Source organism: Podarcis pityusensis (assembly GCF_964106645.2).
Source record: "Podarcis pityusensis genome assembly, chromosome: 17".
NCBI lineage: Eukaryota > Metazoa > Chordata > Lepidosauria > Squamata > Lacertidae > Podarcis > Podarcis pityusensis.
Window position 1 is genome coordinate 7,245,514 of NC_138042.1, and position 9,724 is coordinate 7,255,237.

Consider the following 9,724-nt stretch of genomic DNA (forward strand, 5'->3'; position numbering starts at 1 on the left):
CATATGCAAATAAGGGATTGAAAGTGATGTTCAGTGATTTCGGTGTTTCAGCTCAGTGATTCAGCTCCGCTCAGAGGATGGCCGCATCTGGCTGTGCTCTGTTGTCCATCGATCCCATCCTCGTCGCCAGTGTTAAGTTGTGGGTGAACATATCAGACGACACAGCGATTCTTCAAACAGCTCTTGTTTATTCACAGGCCAGAACTGAACTGAACTGAAGGGTTCAGCCAGCCTGCTTATATAGAGCTCCACTAGAACGCAACAGTAACCATTTTCTGTAACTATCCAATCACTGAACGTCACTTTCAATCCCTTATTTGCATATGTGGACCTGAGTGAAAACTATCTACAGTATCCCCCTGCTGACCCAGGGTGAGAACTTCAGTACATAACAACTTCAGTACTAAACAAGGAGCCTCGTGTCCTTACTTGCAATGGCACAACTTATTTTCAGCCTATCTGGAGTGGAATTTGATGCGACAGAAAGCATGGGCTTGATTGCCACATCCTCATTCTTTCTCCACTTATCCTATCAGGCGAAAGGGGCTCTCTAACCCAACAAAAACTTTAAGGTGCTCCGCAAAACTATTTTTTGCTTTTGCAGCAGCATGGCTGCCCCTCTTGATATCCCACTATTCTCAACAACACAGAAATATTGGATCTCAACTATCCCTTTGCAACATAAAGCCCATGGCATCGTAAGGCATGCTTTACCATAGCCTGATCAACATCCTCCAGGAGGGGACTTATCTGGTACCCCAGCCTAAGTTCACAGCAGTCACCTGGGCATCCAGAGACAGAGATGGGTCCAGAGGCCTATGCTGACTACTTCCAGGCTACATGGAGCAGTGGGAGCTACATGGTACAAGAAACATATTTTTTCCTAACCATTATGCCCTGAATGGAGCAACGAAGCTGTCCAGTCTAGCTTCAAGGCTCTTTCTGACTCACAAGTCCCTTCTGTCCAATTCATCAGCTTCCTGCGGAAGCCTGTTATTGCTTCCAGGCTTGTCCTTTGTTTGAAAAATATTTGGGATACGAAGTGTCCCGTTTGTGCTGGGCCTGTACAGAGTTCCCTGCCATGTCTTTCCGGGCCTAAATGAAGACTGGGGTTTCCTGGGGTAGCCCACTGCCGTAGGGAGAACTGAATGCAAGTGGTGAATGGAGGTAAACAAGAAGGAGCCCCCTGTATGAGCGAAGCAGCTGATGGGAGCCACGGGATGCAGCGTGGTGATTCACACCCTGGAAAGGCCCTGGGCGGCAGCCGAGTCAGGAGGGGGCAAAACTGCCTTTGTAGAGCTGGACTGGACCTGGCATGCAAACAGCAAGCTCAACACAGCTTCATGCCTCTCTGTCTCTTTGCACACATCTTGCCATCCCAGGAGTGTTGAGTGTTCCTGTTGTCATGTGCACAGGAGTGTGTTGTGTGCCTTCCCCGAAGCTTGTCCGTCTATCCCAGACCAAGGCGTATTTTGTCGGCCTCCCTGATCAAGAGTTCTCTAACTGTATCCGGTGTGTGAACCACCTGCCCTTCCAGGACCCCCAGTTCAGCTGCATGGGCTGCTGGCACTGGGTCCCCCATGGGAAGGCATGGCGTGGGGGGGTGGAGGGAAGCCCGCCTGGTGGTGAGTCAGGCCCCAGCAATGCGCCAGTGAGTCACCGGCAGGGTGGGGCCATGGTGACAGTATTCCCGCTCAGTCTCGGCACACACAAAGGCTCTTTGATGCAGCCTGTGCTAGGTCACCTCCTCTGGGGCCAGTCCTGCCTCGTCATGGGTTCTTGGCTTCCCAGTTCTTCTTGGCCACAGAGATTTCCAAGGAAGGAGAGCACCGGAGATCACAATGAGCATAACCTCGCCACACCTTGTTCACCCGACACCTGCACACGCTCCACAAGATCACATCCTTCCAACCCCTGTTAACTGATCTGGAATGACAACAGTGCCCTGCGTCGTGACTCAGAACAACTCAAGAGAATGAGGAAAACAGCCTTGCCCAGCCACTTTGACAGTGCTGGGTTAAACCCTGTGGAGGCCCCTAGGCAGTCGAAATCTCAGGGGCCCCCTCGTGCACGTGATCTAGTGGGATAACATTGAACCAAGAAAGGTTGATTGTGATTTTCTTTCAGCAATATTCAATATTATTTTGATCCATTGCTGCAGAGTCCCTAAAAGGCATGGGGCCCAAAGGTCAGTGCCTCCTCTGCCTATTTGGTAATCCACAACGGCACTTCGAGGCCACTTCATAATCTATATTTTTAGGCCTACACTTGAGATAGTTAAAATGCACATCCAGCATATAGTGCTTCCAGACAACCTGTTCATTGAGCCTGATATGCTTTCAGGAAGATTAGATGACATTGGCTTTGGGATTATCATTCATTCTGAGTTGTCTGAAGTGGAGCTTAGATGACAATGTGCCAACCAAAGCAAGCGTTATCCCACACTTTTGGGTGCATTTCCCTGTTACTTTCCTTACTGCAGAAAGTCTGAAATTTGAGGAAGTGTGTTTGTTGTGCAAGACCTCCCAATCAGCTATAATTGTGTAAGCTGAATTTTCTGGTTATGTGACTGAATCCCACCCAAAATGAGCAACAGTCTGGAAGTGCCCAAAACGTAAAGGGACCATACAGCCAATAAGTGCTTGTGAACACCTGCACCATTCAAGTACGCCTGTTAACTGTGCACTCCAGGTTCAAACCAGATCTGACAGCAGCAGGTGCAACTCAGAGTCTGCTGAATTTTTATAAACAGGGCAGGGGTATTAAATGCAAAGTATGCTAGGAGACACAAACAGAACGCTTTTCACCCACTATTTTAGCCTCTCTGTTAGTTACCAATCAACTATTTTCTCCCCATTGTATTGGGGAGAAGTGCTTTACAGAAATGTGTATAATAGGCAAAATTGCATACACAAACGTGTATATTAGGAGAAATTTGCACTCAAATGCTGGTGAATTTCCATGAGGACAAAAACATTTTCACACACGGATGTGGAAATGTAGAGAGCTGAACTTAAGACTGGAAAAATTAGAAAGTGAGATAAACCAAAATTGAAATGTTTCCCCTCCCTAAGCACAGGGATAAATTAAGCACCGGCAACAAAACTGCTTCCTACGAAGATCCGAATTCTTGCAATAAGGAAAGTGATGGGGAAATGCACTGGAAAGAGTGGGATGACACTTGCAAAGTCATCTAACCTCCCTGCAAGCAAATCAGAATGAATGCTCGTTGAACAGCCAGCACCATCGAATTCCCCTGCAAACAAATTAAGACATGTGCTCAATAAGCAGGTGGCCTGGAAGCTCTGCGAGAGAGAAAAAGCTCTCCATTTGAAATTTCTCTGCCTCCAGGCATCAAGAGATGGAGGGTTGTCCCTGGATGTCAGGGACCCTTTGGAGGATGAGAGCATCACAGCTGGGAGAGGAAATGACTGCACTGTGCAGGGCTCACATATTTATTTATTAATCGGTTTCTCCTGCTGTGTGGTTCAGGATTCAGATGGTGGTGTCGTATGATCTTCCCTGTTCATTCTCTTCCCCTGTTGCTCCCCCTGCTGCTCAGCGGAGAACAAAACAATAGAGCAAAATGTCTCCCATTTCCTCTTGCTGCCACCCCAAACACCTTAGGAGTACAGTGGTACCTCGGTTTTTGAGCGTCTCGAAAGCCGAATGTTTTGGAACCCGAACACCAAAACCCGGAACTGCTTCAGTTTTTGAGCGCACCTTGGAAGTCGAATGGCATCTGCTATGTTTTCTTTTTCTTTTTTCTCCATTGACTTTGCTGGCCGCCCTTTGAATCTTGGTTGTCAAACGTTTCGGAAGTTGAACAGCCTTGCGGAATGGATTAGCTTCAACAACCGAGGTGTCACTGTATTGCTATGGGCTCTGGCAATTGGTTTCAAGACAGCCATGTGAGATGTTAAAACTAAATTCAGTCACATGATAGCCCTGGGTGTATGACGCTTTCAGTATCTAATGTCTGCCTGTGAGATCACCTAAGGGCAATAGCTGTCGATGGGAAGAATTAAGGACGCTCAAGCAAGGCAAAGTCTCTGCTCTCAAACAATGGTTTGAATCAACCACCCTGTTTGCTCAGGTTGCTGCTGCAGCTGCTGATGAAGACAGAGTGATACATTTTCCTCAGCATTTTTGCCTAAGGGCATATCTACACTAAGCACAGTTTTATACCAGCTTAATAGCCATGGCTCCTTCCTCCACCCACGCTCCCACAAAATACTGGGAAAACTAATGGTGAGGCAACCAGTCAGGTGGCCGTCTGAATCCAACAATTGGGTGGTTCTCCATCAGAGATCCCTAACCTTCCTAACTTTGTGTTTAGCAGTGCACACTGTGAAGTGCATTGCTCCTAAGAGGTCAGCCACCATCATATTTCCCAGATGCATCTGCACATATAAATTAGCATGTGCACATGTTGTGCGCATTTGCACGATGGGCCTGTGCCCCAAGTGTTTTAAGTGCAGAGTGCAATCCGAAAGTGTGCCCAATCTGAGTATAATCTGGTGGCTAAATTGCACGCAAACATGGCTGCTTCTTCCAGGGAAACACAGCATGAGAAGAGGTGATTTGGTGTGATAACATAGAGAAGGGTTGAGCTTTTTCTTTTGCAAAATTTCAAAAAGAATATGTTTTTGAGCTATTTTAAAAGAAATTCACCAAAAAATCAACACTTCCAACATGGGTTGCTGTACATATGGGTTTTTACAGACATGTTTAATGATTATCAGAGATTCTGCCAGAGCGCTATTTCCGAAGGACGAATGCCAGATACACTGGTGCCCTGCAAGACGAATGCCTCGTAAGACGAAAAACCCGCTAAACGAAAGGGTTTTCCGTTTTTCGATGCGCTTCGCAAGACGAATTTCCCTATGGGCTTGCTTCGCAAGACAAAAACGTCTTGCGAATCTTGCGATTTTTTTCTCTCCCCCCCCTTTCTCTAAGCCGCTAAGCCGCTAATAGCCTTTTAGCCGCTAAGCCGCTAAGCCTTTAATAGCCGCTAAACCGCTAATAGCGCTAATCCGCTAAGCCACTAATAGGGTTGCTTCGCAAGACGAAAAAACCGCTAGACGAAGAGACTCGCGGAACGGATTATTTTCGTCTTGCGAGGCACCACTGTATGTCCAGGAAATTGCAGGCGTATGGCAGCCCTAACCTTCTTTCTGTCGCTGCTTTCCCTCTGACACTTTCTCCTCGGCAGGTTGCTAGATGTGAGTTTACTCTTACAAAGATGCCTCTGCCACTCTGCAGGGAGGGGCTGTGGGAGGGGAAGCAGTCTTTGGAGTTGTAATAACACACCTGTCCTTAATGTATCGTGACTACAGGGGCCCTGAGGGTTGTGCCCCAGCCAGAATCTACAGAGACACTGTAAGCAAGAGAGCCCGGGTCACGCCTCTCAGATCTTGTAGCGCAGCCTCTTCAGGAAGCAAACAAATACATTTGTGTTGTCCCACTGTGCAACCTATCGGCTTAGAGAGGAAGCATGCGAAACACGGACTTTATTTTGCAAAACAAGGAAGCGAGCTCCATGAGACATTGTGAGACTGGCACACTGCAAGAGGCAGGCAGAAAAACTTGCCATCTGTGGCCTTTTAGCTACGCTGCCCGGACCCTGTCCGTATGCCTGGTGGCACAGGTTGTCCTCACCTTTGGCGTCACTCGGCTGCCTTCTTGGCGCCTAGTTCCCCATGCGTAATTGGATTCCTTGAATGGCTGGGAAAAAGGCCCAGCCTTAGCTGCAAGGGCTGGGGGAGGTGATGGGCAGGAAACTCCCTTTGAGGGTGAGTCAGAAGGGAGGTATCATATCTGATGGACCAAGCCTTGCAGGTGGCAGAAAGGAGGCGGCCCTGCGAAGATCAGAGGTGCAAGGGATCTCAACACACACCAACGCCTTTGCAGTACCAGGAATCCCTGGAGGCCACTTTTGCTTGCAACAGCCTCTCTCACATAGGCCAGCAGCATGCAGTTCCTATTGCCGTGATGCCTTTTCATACTTGGCTTGGTTTGAGCTCCAGAGGAATTACAAGGGCCTTCCCTGTCCTCGTTCCCCCATCAAGGTAATCTGGGATCAGCCTGTTGTAAACAAAAAATTGCCCTTTTCCAAGAGCCCATATAGAGTCCTTACATAGGTTCCCTATTGGTAGGGGAGAATAACAGAGGCCAACCAGAGAATACTGAGAAGCAAAGCAGCTAGTAAGCTTGATCTTTATTGATCTGTTGCAACAGGGTGCTCCCCTCACCCGCAGGAGAGGAGGAGGAACCCAGAAAAATGGCATGCAAGGCCTTAAAAAGACTTTTGAAATTCCCACCCTGTAGATCAAGACCACCCCCAGAAACATCATACCTACATCACAGAAAAGGCGATCTAAACAGAAATTTGAATGTTGTTTTTCCCCTGTCCTTGTTTATCTCTTGTCTGGCAGGTTACTTGATTGGATTGCCTGGGGAGCCTGGCTAGCCTTTTGTAACGATAAATACTTAGTTCCTGGGCCATGTCACAGGCTCACACCCTATTCAAACACAGACATGCCCTTAAGACAGGATTTGTGAAGGAAAAGACAATGGGAAGGCTTTTCCACTTTGACCTTGCAGAGAACACATTTGCTCAATTTAGGAATCAAAATGGCTTCCTGTGCTGATCTATGTACATGAGGTTATGAATATTACCATATATCTAAGACCTCAAAATTCCTATCACAAGCTGTATATCATACCTTCCAACATTTGTCCAATGAAAATAGGGACGTCCCATTCCATAATGATAATACTATTTATACTACACACATCTTACTGGGTTGCCCCAGCCACTCTGGGCAGCTTCCAACATATGGTATAAAAAACATTAAACATTTTTAAAAAAAACCTTCCCTATACAGGATTGCCTTCAGATGGTTTGGGGGCTGGATAACTCTGTTCCCTCCAACATTTCTCCAGTGAAAATAGGGGCATCCTAAGGAAAAGTGGGACATTCTGGGATCAAATCAGAAACAGGGACGGCTTCTCTAAATCAAGGATGCCCCTGGAAAATAGGGACACTTGGAGGGTCTGGTATATCTGATGTTTTGAGTCCTAAGGAAGATTGCTAGGGAATCACTCTCGTGCTGGAACAGAAGTACAACACAGTCCACAGTGGACCCCTGAAGGAAGGAACACAAAGAACTCTCTCTCCACGTAGTACAGTATCTCCACTCTGAATTCATTTCCTTCTCTAATCCAGTTTCTGTTGGTGTGTCTAAAAACCACTTCCCTCTATGCACCAAATCATGGAATGCATAGGTTCCTACAACTACTTTCTCTAATTCTAATATGTGATTGCTACCTTTACATTTGCTTCTGAGCTCCTGCTCCTGCTGTATTAAATTCAGCTTGAAGCTGGAATCACGTTGTGGAGACTGGAAGCTGAGTAACAATTTCCATGCATCCCCTAAGGACATTTCTTCTTTCTTTTTCTTTTTCTTTTCAAAAATGTTGCACAGGGTCCACATGTCTTCCTTCTGTGTTGCACTTCTGCTCCCAGCCCTGGATGTGCTCTCTTTTGTACTGGAGAAAACCTAATAAAAGACCATTCATTGTGGGTGCCACGCAGAAAGGATATTGTCTACAACTTGATTAGCAACAAGTAGCACAAGTTTTAATACTCACACTTATCTGCAGACTCTTCTGTTTTGTTTTCAAAAAATGTAATCATTTATTCCATTTGCCTCTTCCTTTTCCCAAGGTACATTGCCTTGGGCATTAATTTTGATGAAAAGGAAATCCAGACCTAAAAAAACCTCAGAACAGAGTAGTGATCAAAGAAGGAATTTATTGCAGCTGCCGAGAAGCTTACACATTTACATTGGCTCAAACTGATAGGTAAGAAGTTTTGATCTACAGATTGGAAAACAAACAACACATTTTCCCACCTGAAACAAATAAGAGATATAGTCCCACATGCAATCCACATTCACAAAACTGAATATAGTTGAACTCGGACCTGGAAATAATAAGGTAAGTCCAGATAACTGTTGGATCTGAGCTAACATTTCAAAACTAGTACACTGATGCAAGTTGGTTCAAATTTACTGGATTATTTCTTGACATTTGACAAAATAATCCAGTCCCCTGTATTTACTTAGGAGATCAGCCTGGCTCTAGCCATTTGCCAGAGCCCTTGCTCTTGACTTGGCAGCCGGCCCTTTCCGGCCCTTCAGAACTTTCAACTTAGGTGCCAAGGCCCAGAGAAGCAGCAATTGAAGCTGTCAGCAGAGGCAGTGAGAAAATAAGACCTATGAGGAAGGTCCAATGAGCATCCAGGTAAGAAGTTGTGAAGAGCACCAGAAGAGTGGCAGCAGAAACCATTTATTTGTGTGGTACCTACAATGCATGACTTATGTCACATTGAGCAAAGCAGGGTGATGTCCTCTAACTAATAAGAATCCTATAGAGCAAAAAGCACAAAGGGGCTATACTCCTGAGCTTTGAGTGCCAGATTCTAGCCAACAACTAATAAGAAGAGCATGAATCTTGCATCGTGCTCTCTTGGGGAAGTTGCTTGAGGCAGTGCAATAAATGATTCTCTGAGAAATTTTATTTTATTTATTGGATTTATTTACCTAGCCTAAATTGCCTTATGGCAGCCTCCCCCAACCTGGTGGCCTCCAGATGTTGTCAGACCTACAACTCCCAAAATCCCTGGCCATTGGTCATCCTGGCTGAGGCTGATGGGAGTTGTAGTCCAAAATATATGGAGGCTCCCAGGTTCAGAAAGGCTGCCTTATGGGATGCTAAGCTAGATGGTCCATTGAGTTGACCTAGTATGTCATCTGTTATTGCGCTCTGCCACCAATTAAGGGCCTTCTCAGGCTGAGGGCGCAGCCAATGAAGATGGTCCATGGCCCTTTGCAAGAGAATTTTAGGAAAGGGGCCACTATCACCTGTTAGCAAACCCTCCATGTCTCCCTATTTTCCAGGGACGCCCCTGATTTAGAGAAGCCATCCCGGTTTCTGATTTGATCCTGGAACGTCCCACTTTCCCTTAGGCTGTCCCTCTTTTCATTGGAGAAATGTTGGAGGGTATGGAGTTATCTGACCCTTGAGCCGTCTGAAGGCAGTCCTATATAGGAAAGTTTTTTTTTTTAATGTTTAATGTTTTATTGTGTTTTTATAAATGTTGGAAGGTGCCCATATGGCTGGGGCAAACCAGTATGATGTGTGGGGGTATAGATAGTAAAATTATCATTATGGAATGGGATGTCCCTATTTTCATTGCAGAAATGTTGGAAGGTATGCCTGTGGGTGGCCCCTCTGTGAACAAGCCAAGAAGGAATAGAGACTTCCCGCTATGGGGGAGCATGAGAAGAGTCACTCCCAAGAACACTTGCTGCTTACAGGACCAAGCCTGGAGCCTTTCCCCCAAACCAGAGGTTTTCAACCTTTCCGAGTCCACAGCTCCCTTGACCAACTACATTCTTTCTGCGGCACCCCTGTGGGGCTCAGGAGCCCAGTTCTGTCACCCCTTGCCTGCAGAGCTAGCAGCCTCTCACCCTTTTTCAAACACCCTCCTTTGTGGAGGGTTCCCTCAGCCTCCTCTCCTCTCCCCATTCCTTGGGAGTCCTCAGGGCAGCCGCTGCTGCCGCCCATGGTCCCTGAGCTGTGCCCCCGGCCCCAAAGAGAGGTGTCTCCTCACACTGCCCCACAGGGGCCTGGTGTTGGGCTGTGTCTGGGGAGA

At 46.8% G+C, this 9,724-nt stretch overlaps 1 long non-coding RNA gene across 1 annotated transcript; it reads left to right on the forward strand.

The window, feature by feature from the left end:
• Positions 1-470: 470 nt before the first annotated feature.
• Positions 471-9,049, forward strand: LOC308467022. Its single transcript, XR_013981090.1, has 3 exons — positions 471-1,167; positions 1,383-1,512; positions 7,491-9,049. It is a non-coding gene; the product is annotated as an uncharacterized lncRNA (long non-coding RNA).
• The last annotated feature ends 675 nt before the right edge of the window (positions 9,050-9,724 follow it).